The following is an 18,180-nucleotide window of genomic DNA, read 5'->3' as shown; positions in this document are numbered from 1 at the left end:
ACATCAGGGAGCCATTAGCACCATTAAAAAGTAAACGATATTTGAACTGTTCATTTGGCTCCAAGCAAATTGGGTGTAATCCAAGGTTTGATCAACTCCATATCCAGGATCCAATAAAACAAATGAACCAAGAATACCAAACCCCTTGATCTTGCCGTATCAGACATTCTCGTTAGACCCATCATATCAATTACAGATAAGGCCACTTCTGATCACTGCCTTGTGTCACTTACAAACTGCACTTACAAAATTCCAACTAACCTTTGGCCCTCCATTCACCACAGCATTTCTGTAGCTACTGATTTACTTTACCATACCCTTGCCTCCACCTTTGAAATCTGCTCCCCAATTACTCTCTCTCATCCTGGTCATTCCACCTGCTGTGACCCCATTTGTTTAAGGGATACGGCCATCACTGTCAAGGTCAGTATTTGTTACCCATCCCCAATGCTCCTTGAACTGAGTGGCTTGCAAGGCCACTTCGGGGGCAGTTAATAGTCAACCACATTGCTGTGGGTCTGGAGCCACATGTAGGCCAGACCAGGTAAGGATGGCAGATTTTCTCCTGTAAAGGATATTAGTGTAGCAGATGGGTTTTCATAACAATCAATGATAGTTTCATGGTCACTATCACTGAAACTAGCTTTCATTCCACATCTTACTAATTTATTTCAAATGCCATCAGCTGCCATGGTAGGATTTGGACCCACACAGACTTGAAAGGATAAGGCAGACCATTGGTTTAGCCATTTCTGGCTAGTCCACTTGAAACACTATTGGGTGCTATTCTCGTGTGCTAGGACTGCTCATTATTTCAAGTTCCTCCTGGATACAAAGATAACACCAACTTCTTTTCTCTACCACAAACCATCTTCTGAAATCCCTCTCCCCTCCACTCTCACCTCCAACAATAAGCATGAGGAGCCCATGGACTTCTTTGTCACTAGGTTAAAGACCATCCAATCAACTCCCTCTGCCACATTCTTCCCTTCCACTCGCTACCTTACCAACTTTCTATAATGTTCACCTATGCCCTAGACCTGAAATTGTTTGTCTCCCATTTCTCCTCGTGCCCTCTCCGAGCTTATCTTGTCCATGAGACCCATCTGCTCCCTCGCGCCTGTTCCCACTAAACTGCTGACCCCCAACTTTCTCTCCTGGTTTCCACATTAGCTGATATTGTAAACGTTTCTCTCTCTCTTCAGGTATTGTCCATCTCTCCTTTAAATCTGCCGTCATCACCCCTCTCTGCAAAAAAAGACCCTTGACGCCTGACATACTTGCAAAATACCGTCCCATCTCCAACTCCCTTTTCCTTCCAAAGTCCTTGAACATGTTGCCACCATCCAAACCCATTCTCATCTTTCCTGGACCCGGAAGTCCGTGTTTAAATCCAAATCAGGTTTCCACTCATGCCACAGTCCCAAGAAACCTCTTATCAAAGTCACAAATGACAACCTGTGTGACTGTGATACGGGTAAACCTCCCCCCCTCGTCCTTCTCTCAATCTGTCTGCAGCCTTTGACACGGTTGACCACACCATCCCCTTCCAACTCCTCTCCACTGTCGTCCAATTGGATGGGACTGTTCTCACATTCTTAACTATGTGATCATAACCAGAGAATCATTTACAATGGCTTCTCTTCCTGCTCCTGCACTGTTATCTCCTACATCTCCCAAATATCTATCCCTGGCCCCTCCTTTTTCTCATTATATGCTGCCGCTCAGCAATATCACCCGAAGGCAGTGTTAGTTTTCACATGTATACTAAGAATAGACAGTTCTATCTCGTCACTACCTGTCTTGGCTCCTCCATTGTTGTTATCCCACTACTTATCCAACATTCAGTACTGGATGAGCAGAAATGTCTTCCACTCAAACATTGAGAAAACAGAAACCATTGTTTTCAATCCTCACTCCAAACTCTATTCCCTAGCTACCAAATCCATCTCTCCTGCTGGCACCGGTCTGAGATTAAGCCAGTCTGTTTACAGCCTTAGTGTCACATTTCACTCCAAGATGTGCTCCAATTTCACATTTGTGCCATCACTAAGACCTCCTATTTCTATCTCAATGACATTGCCCGGCTTCACCGTCTGCTGCTGAAATCCTCATTCATGCCATTGTTGCCTCTAGGCTCGACTATTCCAATGCACTCTTGGCTGGCCCCCTGCACTGGACCCTCCATAAACTTAAGGTCAATGTCATGCCCATGTTTTAACTTGCAGTAAGTCACATTCCCCAATCACCACAGTGCTCGCTGACCTTCTTTGGCTCTTGTTCAATCTTAATTGCCTTGGTTTTAAAATTCTCATCCTTGTTTTCAAATCCCTCCAGGGTCTCGCCCCTCCATATCTCTCCCAGCTCCTCAACCCTGCGAGATATCTGCACTCCTCTAATTTGGGCCTCTTGTGCTCCCCAATTTTCATTGCTCCACCATTGGTGGCCACACTTTCAGTTAACTATGCATCTAACCCTGGAATACCCTCCCTAAACTTCTCCCCCACTTCGCTTTCCTACTTTAAGATCCTCCTTAAAGCGAGGGTTTCCAAACTGTGGGCCATGACCTCCCGAGCAACTGGGGTCACAAAATCTACCCCTCCTGCTCTCAGAGATCTAACCACACACCCCACCCCCACCCTCACAACCTCAGCCACCACTCTCATTATGCTGTGACGCCAATTTTCAAGTCTCAAACTGGGGTCACAATAGGTCAAATTTTTGGAAGTACAGCCTTAAAACCTATCTGGTTGACCACGCTTTTAGTCTCTGACCAAAGATCTCTTTGTGTGGCTTGGTGTCGTATTTTATGTTATGATGTGTTCCTGTGAAGCACGTCGGAATGTTTTATTATGTTAAAGGCGCTCTCAGGCTATTGTTTATGGGAATAACCCCAGGCCTGTAGTCAGTGAAGGTGAGGGCGGGGGGTGAAAGGGGGGGTGAGGGGTGCAAGCCACAAACATGCTCACGTAGTCAAATTGGGGCTGCCACCATTTTGTTACTGAGGCGGGTTCACATTCCAGGCCGCTCTTGTTCGGTAGACTGTTGCCAGAGAGAAGAACAGAGTCAGTAGTTGGGATCAAAGACAATGACTATTGGACTCCCCAGTATTAAGAGGAGGAAATTTCTACTCACCCAGTCCTGAATAAGCAGTCTGACCATTTAGCAGCAGTGGACGAGTGGGGTGTGGCAAAGCTGGGTGTCCTCAGCGTACATGTGAAAACTAAGGCTGTGCTTTCCAATAATGTTTGACAATAACTGCCTGCACGGAGGAGTGAAGGGGAATTCCAAGGCAAAGGCAATATCAATTCAAACATTACCTCATTCGTTATCAGGCCTTCAGATATAAAGTCATTTCTGAACTCTTGGCTGTAACAGCAGCAGCTCTGAGATTTAAATATCGCAGCAGAGATTCCACTGGCCTGATGTCCCTCTCTCTGCAGGTGGATATGACCAACTCCCAGGACCAGGCTCACATTCCCGACCCCCTCTCTCTCAGGCTCCGCAGGAATTCCTCAGCCCGCTTCCCTATTTTAATTCGTTCCTCACCTTCTGCGTCGACCGGCCGGAGCAGTCGAAGCCGGGAGAAGAGGAGCAGAACCGAAAGAGCGAATCGGTGCTCAACGCAGCCCAGCCAATCCGCTAAAAACTGAAACAAAGTTAACCGGAGAACGAGGTCAAGCGGCTTAGGCTCTTAAGTCCACTTGCGCAGAGCGAGTCTCTTTAAATGCTCAACACAAAAACAGAATTAAAACAAAAAACTAAAAGCTACCGCGGATGCTGGAAATCCAAAGCAAAAACAGAATTACCTGGAAAAACTCAGCAGGTCTGGCAGCATCGGCGGAGAAGAAAAGAGTTGAAATTTCGAGTCCTCATGACCCATCGGCAGCGGTGAAATATAAGCTGGTTTAAGGGGTGTGGGGGTTGGTTGTAGGGACAAGCAAGCAGTGATAGGAGCAGATAATCAAAATATGTTACAGACAAAGGAACAGGGAGGTGTTGAAGGTGGTGATATTATCTAAGAAAATGTGCTAATTAAGAATGGATGGCAGGACACTCAAGGTACAGCTCTAGTGAGGGTGGGTTGGAAAGACTGACGACAGGGTATTACAGTTATAGTTTTAAAAATAATGGAAATAGGTGGGAAAAGAAAAATCTATATAAATTATTGGAACAAACAAAAGGGAGGGGGAAGAAACGGAAATGGGGGTGAGGGTGGGGATGGGGGAGGGAGTTTAAGATCTAAAGTTGTTGAATTCAATATTCAGCCCAGAAGGCTGTAAAGTGCCTAGTCGGAAGATGAGGTGCTGTTCCTCCAGTTTGCGTTGGGTTTCACTGGAACAATCCAGCAAGCCAAGGACAGACATGTGGGCAAGAGAGCAGGGTGGAGTGTTAAAATAGCAAGCGACAGGGACGTTTGGGTCTTTCTTGTGGACAGACTGCAGGTGTTCTGCAAAGCAGTTGACCAGTTTGCGTTTAGTCTCTCCAATGTAGAGGAGACGGCATTGGGAGCAACGAATGCAGTAGACTAAGTTAGAGGAAATGCAAGTGAAATGCTGCTTCACTTGAAAGGAGTGTTTGGGCCCTTGGACGGTGAGGAGAGAGGAAGTGAAGGGGCAGGTGTTGCATCTTCTGCGTGGGCATGGGGAGGTGCCATAGGTGGGGGTTGAGGAGTAGGGGGTGATGGAGGAGTGGACCAGGGTGTCCTAGAGGGAACGATCCCTACGGAATGCCGCCAGGGGGGGTGAAGGGAAGATGTGTTTGGTGGTAGCATCATGCTGGAGTTGGCGGAAATGGCGGAGGATGATCCTTTGAATGCGGAGGCTGGTGGGGTGATAAGTGAGGACAAAGGGGACCCTATCATGTTTCTGGGAGGGAGGAGAAGGCGTGAGGGCGGATGCGCGGGAGATGGGCCGGACAGGTTTTTTGGTGGTGGCATCATGCTGGATTACCTGGAAAAACTCAGCAGGTCTGGCAGCATCGGCGGAGAAGAAAAGAGTTGACGTTTCGAGTCCTCATGACCCTTCAGCAGATGCTGCCAGACCTGCTGAGTTTTTCCAGGTAATTCTGTTTTTGTTTTGGATTTCCAGCCACCGCAGTAGTTTTTTGTTTTTATCTCTTTAAATGCTCGTTGGAAACCACGGAATTCCTTCAGATTCAGTCTTGCTCGATGGGTAGACAATACAATGCATAAGCACGCCGGCCAATCAATTCTCAACACATTAAGGAAACTTCCCCGTTTGGCAGCACCATGTGTAATTTTCTAATCCATTTGGAGACTGAATAGCCCAGAGCCTGTTCAGAAGGATGAATAAAGGATTTCACCCAGGACAGGACCAAGGCAATAGGATCACCAGCTGGATTGCTGTGGACGTTTATGTTTAAGGCTGCACGTATTCACCTGGCTGAATGCCTTTATAAATGGAAACTCCCTGAATCACAGCTCAATAAGGAGCAACAGGGGTCAAAGGGATGGGTTATATGACTAATAACCAATTATCGCAGATAAATAACTGCACCGAGGCTTGGAGTGTTATAGAGTTGATCTTCAGATAACTTTTCTCAGTGGAAACCTTTCACTTTATTTCCAAGGCAGCAGCAGCAACTACAGGTGTGCATCAAACTCCATAACTAAAGAACTCCCTTGGCCGAGACTTTCCAGCCCAGTCGTGGGTGGGACCCACCTCAGGCCAGGCAGCGCCCCAGCCAGAAGTCCATTGACCTGCGGTGGAACCGGAAGATCCCGGCGGGTGTGGAAAATCCCACCCCTTGTTGAGGTTCTCGGTGCTGTTAGCACATTGCTTTACACAGATCATGTGATCTCACAACACTGGATTATTCTTAATGCTACAGTCCTACATTTCCCAAAACTATAATTACTACATTCCTCCCCCTTTAACTTTTCTGCATATTTTGTATTTACAAGGATGTTTATCTCATGACATTACAATATTTACACAGGTCATGAAATTACAAGTTCAGTCTTTCCGGTGGTTTCCTGATCCATGTGGAACGTCGCAGCTCCACGACTTCAGATTCTCTTGTAGGAAACACATACTCTGGAACCACACTAACATCATTCATATAGCAAATGCCGATGCCCTAAGTCACCTTCCTTTGCAAGAGAATGATGAACATGTCCTAATCCCTTAGGAGCTCAAGTTATTGATGAATTTTCAAGATTCCTCACCAGTCTGTGCCAAGCAGATAAGTAACGGGACAAATCGTGATCCAGTCCTGTCTCGAGTGAGAGTCCAAGTGTTGCATGGTTAGTCCCAGGGACCATTCTCTAATGAATTGAAGCTGTTTTTCAATGAAAGACACAAGATGAGCAGCCGAGATTGTATTCTATTACAGGTGCACAGGTAGTAGCTCCTTCACAAGGAAGAGAACCACTTTTAGTAGAGCTGCACAGTGCCCATCCAGGGATCTCCCAAATGAAGATGATAGTGTGGAGCTATCTTTGGTGGCCGGGGATGGACGGTGATATTGAAAATGTGATAAAACACTGAGCACAATGTCAACAGCTACAGGAGTTGCCGGTGGCAGCCCCATTACACCCATGGGAGTGGCCTGGTAGACCCTGGGTGCGATTGCACATTGATTACGTTGGTCCTTTCCTTGGAACCATGTTTCTACTGATTATAGAGGCTTATCCCAAGTAGTTAGACATTTATGAGGTAAAGTCCCCAACGTCCAGCGCTACTGTAGAAAAACTACACCAGAGCTTCGCCGCCCATGGATTGCCAGAGGTAATTGTCTCAGGTAATGGTGCTGCGCTTCCGAGGCTGAGTTCCAATAATTTATCAGCTTCAATGGTATCAACCACGTGAAGACTGCACCGTACCATCCGTCATCTAATGGACGGTGGAATGGGCATTATAAACTTTTAAGGCGGGAACAAAAAAGTTAACAGGCGATTCATTGGAGACCAAACTTGCTTGTTTTCTATTTCACTACAGAACAAACACCCCCCTCCCCCCCAACGCTACAACAGGAGAAACACCTGCAGAGTTACTGATGAGACGTCATCTTCCGATAAGACTAAACCCAATGCTTCCCAAGTTGGAGGGGAAGGTGGAGAAAGGCCAAGGGAACCAAAAAAATGACTCATGATTTGCATAGCTGTGAGCGACAATTTACTATTGGAGAAGCAGTATATGTAGAGAATTTTGGTGCAGGACCGAAGTGGTTACCTGGTAAAGTGAGTTCTGTGACCGGACCATTGTCATACCATGTGGAAGTAGAGGGCCCGATCACCCATAAGAATGTGGATCATTTAAGAAAAAGAGAGATATTCCAACTAAATTATGTTCCGCCTGTAACCGTTACTAAACCAGTGGTTCCTGATGAAGTTGCTCACCCAAGGGCAGACATGCCTGATGTCTCTGTCAGAGTGGAAGACACTGAACTGCAAGTGCCTTCCTTGTGCAGGAACTACTACCTGTGCACCTCATAATAGAATACCATCCTGGTTGCTGTGGGCATTTATGTTTAAGGCTCACGTATTCATCAGACTGAATGCCTTTTTAAATGGAAGCTCCCTGAATCACAGCTCAATAAGAAGCAACAGGGGCCAAAGGGATGGGGTATGACTAATAACCAATTACCGCAGATAAATAACTGCTCCCTGAATCACAGATCTTCAGATAACTTTTCTCAGTGGAAACATTTAACTTTATTTACAAGACAGCAGCAGCAACTGCAGCATGAGCATGTGGATCATTTAAGAAAAAGAGAGATATTCCAACTCATTTTGTGTCTTTGATCAAAAAACAGCTTCAATTCATTAGAGGCTGATCCCCTGGAATAACCACCTAACATTTGGTCTCTCACTCGAGACAGGACTGGACCACGATTCATCCAGTTTCTTATCTGCTTGGCACAGACTGGTGAGGAATCTAGAAAGTTCGTCACTAACACGAGCTCCTATGGGATTAGGACATGTTCATCATTCTCTTGCAAAGGAAGGTGACTTAGGGCATCGGCATTTGCAATATGAACCCCTTGTCTATTCAAAGGTGTATTTGTATGCTGCCAAAATTAGGACCCATCTTTGTATTCTTGTAGAGGCTATGGGTGGTTTAGCGTTGTCCTCACTAAACAGGCCCAAAAGTGGTTTGTGGTCTGATACTATCATGAAATGTCACCTGTGCACGTATTGGTAGCATTTTTTTACACCAAAAATAATCGACAGACCTTCCTTTTTGACCTGAAAATATCCTTTCTCAGCAAGGGTAAGTGTCCTGGATACATAGCCTGTCAGCCTCTCTGTGCCATGTCCATTTTGTGACCTAGTACTGCTCCTACTCCATAGGGGGAACGCATTGCAGCTTAGCACCAATTCCTTCATCTGGTCATAATGGACTAACAAATTTGAAGAGTATAAGAGCTGTTTTACTTTCATGAAGGCTTCTTTTTAGGGTGCCTCCCAAAACCAACGCTGGATTTTTCTCAGCAATGAATGTAGAGGGACTAGAACTGTGGATAATTTGGTGGAAATAGCCCATAATAATTTATCATCCCTAAAAAGGATTTAAGTTCAGAGGTGTTCTTGGGTGCAGGTGCCTCTCTTATTGCTTTAACCTTCTCTTCAACAGGGTGTAACCCTTCGGCATCTACCCTGTGGCCCAGATAAATGACCTCATTTGCTTGAAAAGTGAATTTTTCCTTCTTCAGGTGCACTCCTGCTTCTAAAAATCGTTTCAGGACTTCCTCTAGATTAGCCAAGTTTTCTATGAATCTACTTATCAGTACACTGTCTAGGTAGGCCATAACCTGAGGTAGTCCCTGTAGTAAGCTCTCCATTGTCCTCTGAAAAATGGCACAGGCTGGGGAAATACCGAAGGGCAGGTGTGTATATTGGTATAACCCTTTGAGGGTATTTATGATTACGAATTCCCAGGAGGCGTCATCCAGCTCCAGTTGCTGATACGCATGACTCATGTCAAGCTTTGTATACGTTGTCCCTCCAGCTAGTTTGGCATATATAGGTCTTCAATCTTGGGAATAGGGTATCTGTCCAATTTAGTTACTCTGTTGACTGTTGGTTTATAGCCCCCTCAGATCCGGACAGTCTGGTCTGGTGTAAGGACAGGGATTTTGGGTGCTGCCCACTCTGAGAACTGAACCACTTTTGTGACACCCAGCCTCTCTAGCCGGTTCAGCTCACTGTCAACCTTCTCTCTCAGGGCACATGGCATCGGACTTGCTTTCAAGAAGCGAAGGGTTGCTCCTGGGTCCATGTAAATCTTGGCCTGTAGGCCTTGGGATTTTCCCAGTTCATCCTTGAAGATGGTGTCATTTTTTTTTAGCAGCTACAGCAGTCCACCTGCTCGCAACTGGAAGATTTTGGACCAGTTTAATTTAACCTCCTTCAACCAATCATGGCCTAGAAGGCTTGGCCCTTCACCTTCTACCACCATCACTGGTAGCTGTGCCGATTGGTATCTATAATGAGCAATTGCTCTGGTGATACCTTTCACTTGGATTTCTTTGCCTGTGCATGTTTTCAGCTTGGCAGATGTTTGTTACAAATGTAATTGTTGATCACCTTTATTTAAATACCTGGAAGTGTGTTATCCTATTATAGTGGTAAAAGCACCAGTGTCTACTTCCATTTTTAAGGGTTTACCATTCACTTGCAATGTGACATTAATTGGCTCCGTCTTCCCACCTTTCATGTTGAATAAGGAATAAATGCCAGAATTGGTTGTTTCTGGCTCTTCCACACTATAGACTTCATTGGGCTTTGATTGTTGTTTGGAGCCCCGTTTTGTGCTGTCTCATTCTGTGTCCACTTCTGTGACAAAAATAACGTTCTACTTTTTAAATTTGCAAATCGCGAGAAGACTGATTGTTTCCAAGTCGATGAAAATTATTTTTGAATTTAGTTGCTAAGCTGTTTCCTCTCATTTTTCGGTTAGCTATTTCCCGCTTTGCAGCGGAGTCCCAGCTTTTCGCGTCACTTTCAGCTGACTGTTCCCGCCCGACTAGGAGAATGGCACCATTTTGTGCCCCTTGAATTGCTTGTGAATCCCTTATAGCTCTTTCCATCGCCAGCTATTTCTAACGCTTTCTTAAAATCAAGTTGCTCATCAGCCAGCAATCTTCGCTAAATAGTGTCTTCCTGCACATCACATACTAAACAATCTCTGAGCATATCATTCAGGGTTTCACCAAAATCACAATATTCCATGAGTTGTTTTAATTTTGCCACGTAGGTAGCAATTGTCTCCCTGGGACTCTATTCCGTGAATTGAACTTGAACCTCTGCATTGTGACTGAGGGCTTGGGTTGAAAATGTCCTTTAACGAGGTCGACTAATCCACTGAAAGTTTTTGAATCTGGGACACTGGGGGCCGTCAAGCTTTGAATTAAACTGTAGGTCTTGCTCCCACAAATACTCAGGAGAATTACTCTCCTCTTTTCCTCCCCCATGATTTTGTTTGCTTGAAGAAAGTTCGCAAGACATTTTATATATTGAGACCAATCATCTGTGGCTGGCTCAAAGGGATCAACTCTGCCAAACTGTGGCACCTTGGGTGAGTATGTCTTCTTTTATTTTTAACAAACTTAGATCACGGTTGCTGGGCGAGGTACAGCACCGAATCTGATTTATCGTCATCGCCAGTTTGTTATAGAGTTGATCTTCGGACAATTTTTCTTAATGGAAGCATTTAACTTTATTTACAAGACGGCAGCAGCAACTACACATGTGCATCAAGCTCCATAACTAAAGAAGAACTCCCTTGTAGAGGTTCCCCGTGCTGTTAGCACATTGGTTTACACAGGTCATTTGATCTTACAACACAGGATTAATCTTAAAGCTACAGTCCTACACTTCCCAAAAGTATAATTGTTACATTGGCTTAACATCAACGGAGTTGTCAAAAAATAATAAAACAACAGTTTTCACGGAATTCTGATGGAAAGTTACAAACAGTCGGTCAGATATGTGCGCAAGTCCCTGCGCCTTTGTTATAAAAACAGAAAATGTGAGAAAAACTCAGCAGGCCCTGCAGCATCTGTGGAGAGAGAAACAGAGTTAACATTTGGAGTCCAATATGACTCTTCTTGGGAACACTTTGTTTGGAACACCCAATTCCTTTGTGGAGTGGGGGGGGGGGGTTTCTTTTGTCAGGTTTTCCATCCATAGGACCACCTATTTCCGCCTCTGTAACATCATCAAATCAGCCATACCTTCATTCATCTGTTGCTGAATTCCTCATGCCTTTGTTACCTCTGGACTTGACTATTTCAGCATTCAGGTTAGTTTCCCACATTCTAGCCTCCTTAGACTCTACCTCATCCAAAACTCTGCTGCCAAAGGATTTGCACCAAATCCCACTCATCCATTGTGCCCTGTTCCCTATAGTGGCTCCTGCTCGTCCAAAACCTCCATTTTAAGATTATCAACCCTGTTTTCAAATTCTTCCATGATCTCATCCCTCTCCACCTTCAGCCCAAGAACCCTTAGAACCTGTGCTCCTCCAATCCTCACCGGTTGAGCACCCTGCACTTAATCACACTGCCTTTGGTGGCAGTACCGAGGTCCCAAGCTCTGGGATTCTCTCCCTAAATCTTTCCACCTCTCCAACTCTGTTTCAGCCTTTAAGATGCTCCTTAAAACCTACCTCTTCAACCAAGGTTTTGAACACCTGCCCCATATCTCCTTATGAGGCTCGGTGTCAAATTTTGCTCTATTCGTCAATGTTGTTGCTAATGCTCTGCTTCTTCTGCAGCCTCAAGGACAAAGTGGCAATTGTCAGTGCGTTTGCTGAGCAGGGTCCTCACCTGGGAGGGTTGGTGGGAAATGTTGCTCATCTAAATGCACCCAGGGAAATGTCAGTCTGAATCATAAGCCTGGATTTTTACTGAATTGTGTTGACTCGGGTGCCCTTTAAGAACGGTGGCGGGTCCTGAATCTGGGATTCCAGGCCCCATTCCCAGCCTGTGTAATTTTTGGGAGTGCCTTTAAAGGCTGTGGGTTGCTTCCTGTCGGATGCCCGCATCTGATACCCCCAACCTGGCCTGCTCCTTTGCAGAGATAGGTATCTCTTACTCCTTTACAATTTTCCTGGAGTTGGGCCATTTGTCCAAATGCAGTAAGGCCTGGGCAATATCTAGGCTTGGACTGACAAATGGCAAGTAACATTTGTGCCATACAAGTGTCAGGCAATGATCATCTCCAACAAAAGAGAATTCACCCATCGCCCCTTGATGTTCAATGGCATTACCGTCACTGAATACCCCACTATCAACATCCTGGGGGGTTACCAATGACCAGAAACTGAACTGGACTACTCATAAATGCTGTGGCTACAAGAGCAGGTCAGAGGCTAGGAATCATGCGACGAGTAACACACCTCCTGACTCCCCAAAGCTTGTCCACCATCTACGAGGCACAAGTCAGGAATGCGATAGGATACTCCCCATTTACCTGGATGAGTGCAACTCCCACAGCACTTGACAAGCTTGACACCATCCAGGACGAAGCAGCCCGCTTGATTGGCATCACATCCACAAACATTCACTCCCTCCACCACCTACGCATAGGAGCAGCAGTGTGTACCATCTACAAGATACACTGCAGCAATTCAGCAAGGGTCCTTAAGCAGCACCTTTTAAACCCACGGCTACTACCACGTAGAAGGACAAGAGCAGCAGATAGATAGGAACACCACTACCTGGAGGTTCCCCTCCAAGTCACTCACCATCCTGACTTGGAAATATATCGCCGTTCCTTCACCGTTGCTGGGTCAAAATCCTGGAACTCCCTTCCTAACAGCCCTGTGAGTGTACCTACACCACAGGGACTGCAGCAGTTCAAGAAGGCAGCTCACCAGCACCTTCTCAAGGACAACCAGGGATGGGTAATAAATGCTGGCCCAGCAAGCAAAGGGCACATCCCGTGAATGAATTTTTAAAAATGGTTTTTAAAGGGTTGTGGTTCACAGCCCCTTAGCGGAGCTGTGAACCCTAACATGCATGAGAGGGCCTTTTAAAAGGTAAGTTCAAAAGATTCCCCTTTGCCAATGTCTGCCCTTTTACCCATACTCCTATGTCCCCTCATGCCCCTTATGCCAGATTCTGGTACTTGCATACTCATTGATCCACTGTAAATTTTCTAGAACAAATGAACACCACAGTGTAAAGTTTTATGTGTAAAAAAAAAAGCTTTGAAAAAATGTAATCCATTGATTACTTTCTCTTATGAAAAATAAAATCTGGATAGCAAGTTGATAAAAATGTCATACGTCCAAGCTCTTTGAAGTTTTATAAACCACGAACCCCAACACTTGAAACCATTTGACTTAGGTCAACAAACATTGTGAAATTGACTGCAGGGATCAGAGAGCCAGGGCTGTCAATAAAACAATGTTTTCTCTGGGGAGCAGCTGTTCCATTATTCTTATCGATGTCTGGGGTCTCAGCCAAGCCTCATTATGTAATCTTAGATAAGTGGGAGTGCTGACATTCCAGAAGATTTTTTTTTTACTATTCTTGGCCCAGTTCACTAAATTTATGACTGTTCCTCAGAACTTCAGAGCGACTCAAATATTTTTCTTCAAAAAAGCTCAATACACAAACTGGAGAGTTCAGACTAATAAATCAAACATCATCCGTATGAAAAAATCATTGAAACAGTGTGCAGTCACAAAATGGATGAAAACATGGGGAGCAGCATAATTTGTTAACAGAGAGGCAGCATAGATTCAAGGATTTAATTAACTACTGGAGTTTTCAGAGACATTACTGACATGCTCGGAGGTAAATTGTCTATGTAACTTAATTTGCTTTTTTTTCCTCTCTGATTCTTATCACCTGGTGCCATTTGATACCTGTCTAATGAGAAACATCATTTTTTTTAATGGGATACAATAATGAACTGATTGGTAAGCTGTAGATCCACTGACTATCCAAAGATAGTTTGCCTTACCATGCTCCATGTCAAGACTCTTTTGACATTGTTATAACTCCAGTTGATGTTAATGCTGGACAAGTCAGATCCCAGAGTGAAACCTGACTTGATAGATCTTAACTTTTATATATACACACACATACATATATATATTATATATACATATATGTTCAGCTTAAAATTTACACATTGTTCATAACAGGACTGAACAGATCAACTTTTATTGTAAACTTCCAAATCTTCATCACGATCCAACTGATGGGCATCCATATCACAATGTACTTCTGAGGCTTTTAAATAGAAAGTTTATTCATAAAATTTGTAAAAGTACTTTACACAACAATCCAACTGTAATGTTACATAAAGTGCAATACAAACAGCTTCTTCTAATACAGTACAAATACAGTACCTCACATTTCAAATTACAGATCATATTTCCAATGTATCTGATCTCATCTCAAACATTCTGTGATCGAATGCAACCCAAGGGATTTACACGATTTCCAGGCCTTGTTGTACAATGATGGAATTAGACACTGGCCTTTCCCCATTGAGCCGTGACAGTCCCTGCCCTTGGCTTTAGTGCATCCCTCAGCATGTAGTCCTGGACCTTGGGATGTGTTAGTCTGCAACACTTGCTGATGGGCAACTCTTTACACAGGAAGACCAATAAGTCCAAAAGCAATTGATGTTTGAGTTAGTGTGCATCCCTGGAACAGCCTGTGGAGCACCATGAGGAGTTTCTTTGTTACAGGGCTGATTGGAATGAAGCTTCAAAGTAAACACCTGCATCTCTGCATCATATCTCTATATGATAGTCATTACAGAGGCATTATTAGAAGGTAAACAAGTCTGGTACCTGAGTATTCAAGTGTATTTGACATCTCAGAAGGACGGGAAGAAAGGATAAGGAGATGGGTTGGCTCCGTTAATCAAGGATGAGATCAGTGCTACATTGGGAAATGATCTTGATCCAGAGGATCAAAGCGTAGATCAGTTCAGATGGAGATAAGAAATAGCAAAAGAAAGAAGTCACTCGTGGGAGTAGTTCATAGGCTCCCTAACAATACATACAGTGTAGGACTGAGTATAAATCAAGAAATGATGGGAGCTTGTAAGAAAGGTACTGCAATAATCCTGGGAGATTGTAATCTCCATGTCGATTGGACAAATCAAATTGTCAAAGGTAGACTGGAAGATGACTTCATAATGTGCACTTGGGACGGTTTCTTAGCTCTGGAACTAACAAGGGAACAGGAAGTTTTGGACCTGGTAATGTATAATGAGACAGGAATAATTAATGACCTCATTATAAATGACCCTGTAGGCAAGAATGATCATAACATGATGGAGTTTCACATTGAGTGTGAGGCTGAGAAATGTGGGTCTGAAATTAACATCTTAAACTTAAATAAAGACAATTACAAGGGTTTGAAGCATTGTCTAAAGTGAAATGGCAAAATAAGACTAAAGGTAAGATGGTAGGAAACAGTGGCAGGTATTTAAGGAGATTTTTCAGAACTCTCAACAAAGATATATTCCATTGAGAAAGGAAGACTATGGGCAGAAATTTATGTTTGTCGGGTGGGCGGGCCCGACCCAATCAGTGGCGGGCGCGTAGCCGATCTCCGCCGGCGAAACGGGCCACGCCGCCATTTTGCGCAGGCGGGTCAATTAAGGCCCGCCCAGCACGTTGCAGACTTCCGTGGACAGCGCGAATTTCAAATGTGCAGCGGGCATGTACAGACCACTGGTTCCAATGGGGAACCGACAGCCTGTATAAAGAAAAGCTAGACAGCCTCCTTTAGGGGGTCTGCACAGCGGGCTCCAGAGGAGGGAAGGGCAGAGGAAGAGGGGGGGAGAAGGCTGCAGGGTAGGCCAGCAGGGGGCCAGTGTACCCCTCGGTTCTCCGATGCCTGCCTCGCTGCCCTCCTCGAAGAGGTTGCAGAATGTCGGGAGGTGTTGTTTCCGGAGGATGGGAGGAGGAGGGCACCCCACGTAACCAGGCAGGCATGGCAGGAGGTGGCGGAGGTGGTCAGCTCCCAAGATGCTGTGCGGCACACAGGAACCCAGTGCCGCAAGCGCTTCAGTGATTTGTTGCGCTCTGAAAGGGTAAGTACCATGTCGGCCTTAGCCATTTTACCCAGCAGGTAGCCTTAGCCTTTGAGGCCCCTCCACCCATGTCTTAGTGTTGTTACTGCATTGGGCATTTGGCGCATGCTGGGTGGGCAAACAGATAGTGACCATGCTTACACCAGCCTTAGTGGTTGAGGAGAAGATGGGCTCTCCCCGCAGCATATGTTGGTGTTTGTCGCATTTGAGTAGTCTGGGGGCAACCTGCAGGGGAGGCAGCTGGACAAATACTCAGAACTCCAACACATGTCTTATTGATGGTAATGAGATGGTGGAAGGGGAGCCTCAAGGTGTCGTGGCCAAGAGCCATCTGTTGGCCTCGGCGTCGCACCTAGTTGCACTTCCTTGCTATGGGCGCTAAGACCTGTGTGTTATTCAAAGTGATGGACGATGAAGGTGTCCGTTGGGGGAGGGGGTTGGGAGCAGCCATACTATTTTCTGGTGACTGATCACCAGTAATCTGGACAGGAGCTGCTGGAGGCCTCAGGTGGGCCACTGTGTTTGGGGTGCATGGTGCGCGTGCAAAGTACATGAGCGATCAGCCCCAATAAATGCTCTTCTCCATTCTGCAGGCAAAAACTGAGAGCAATAGCCGGGAGCATCAGCGGACTGGTGGTGGGCACGCCGTGCTGCAGCACATCACCACTTATGAGGAGCAGGCAATGGGGCTGGGGAGGAGGCAAGCGGCCAGGTCAGCAGGTGTTGGCGAGGCTGGGGTGCAGCGGCCAGGTATTTGAGGTCCACAGTCCCATCCACTCTGTCTCCCCACCATCCAAAGCCCTGATGGTTGCTGCAATCGTTAATGCAGCAACACTGCTCATTCACAGACTGATACAGTCAGACGTGTGGGTCATACACAAAGGTCCCTCAGCCCCTTGAGGATGCGCGTTTCTAGCACCTTCCAAAGTCGCCTTATCCCACTTGTGACCACTATCCCCATGGCCTAACATGCCGTGGCATCGCTGCTGCCACATCCAAGTACTTACTGCATCTTAGGAGGGTTTGTACCTCCACCACCCTTTCAGCCAGTGCGTCCCATATTTCTCAGTCTAAAAGGTCCTCAGCACCTCACCTGTCAACCTCATGGCACTCAACTTAAATAAATGCCACCACGTTAGTCATCCCTGCACCAAGGGGAAATGTTGCCTTCTGTCCACCCATTCTATGCCCCTCATAACAAAGAAAAAAGAACAAAGAAAAGTACAGCACAGAAACAGGCCCTTCGGCCCTCCAAGCCTGCGCCAATCATACTGCCCGTCAACTAAAACATTTTGCACTTCCGGGGTCCGTATCCCTCTATTCCCATCCTATTCATGTATTTGTCAAGCTGCCTCTTAAACACCACTATCGTACCTGCTTCCACCACCTCCTCTGGCAGCAGATTCCAGACACTCAGTAACCTCTGCATAAAAAACTTGCCCCACACATCTCCTCTATAGTTTTCTCCTCTCACCTTAAATCTATGTCCCCTAGTAATTGACTCTTTAACCCTGGGAAAAAGCTTCTGACTATCTACTCTGTCCATGCCTCTCATAATTTTGTAAACTTCTATCAAGTCGCCCCTCAATCTCCGTCGCTCTAGAGAGAACAATCTGAGTTTCTCCTACCTCTCCTCATAGCTAATAACCTCCAGACCAGGCAGCATCCTGGTAAACCTCCTCTGCACCCTCTCCAACGCCTCCATATCCTTCTGGTAATGTGGCGACCAGAATTGCACGCAATATTCCAAGTGTGGCCTAACCAAGGTTCTATACAGCTGCAGCATGACTTCCCAGCTTTTATACTCAATACCCCTGCCAATGAAGGCAAGCATGCCATATGCCTTCCTGACTACCTTATCCACCTGCGTTGCCACTTTCAGTGACGTGTGGACCTGTACACCCAGATCTATCTGCCCGTCAATGCACTTAAGATTTCTGCCATTTACTGTATAATTCCTGCCTGTATTAGACCTTCCAAAATGCATTACCTCGCATTTGTCCGGATTAAACTCCATCTGCCATTTCTCCGCCCAAGTCTCCAACCGATCTATATCCCATTGTATCCTTTGACAATCCTCTTCACTATCTGCAACTCCTCCAACCTTAGTGTCGTCTGTAAACTTACTAATTAGTCCAGTTACA

Source organism: Cetorhinus maximus, chromosome 21, assembly GCF_964194155.1.
Source record: "Cetorhinus maximus chromosome 21, sCetMax3.hap1.1, whole genome shotgun sequence".
In the NCBI taxonomy this organism is placed as follows: Eukaryota; Metazoa; Chordata; class Chondrichthyes; order Lamniformes; family Cetorhinidae; genus Cetorhinus; species Cetorhinus maximus.
Note: the sequence above shows the minus strand (reverse complement) of the source record.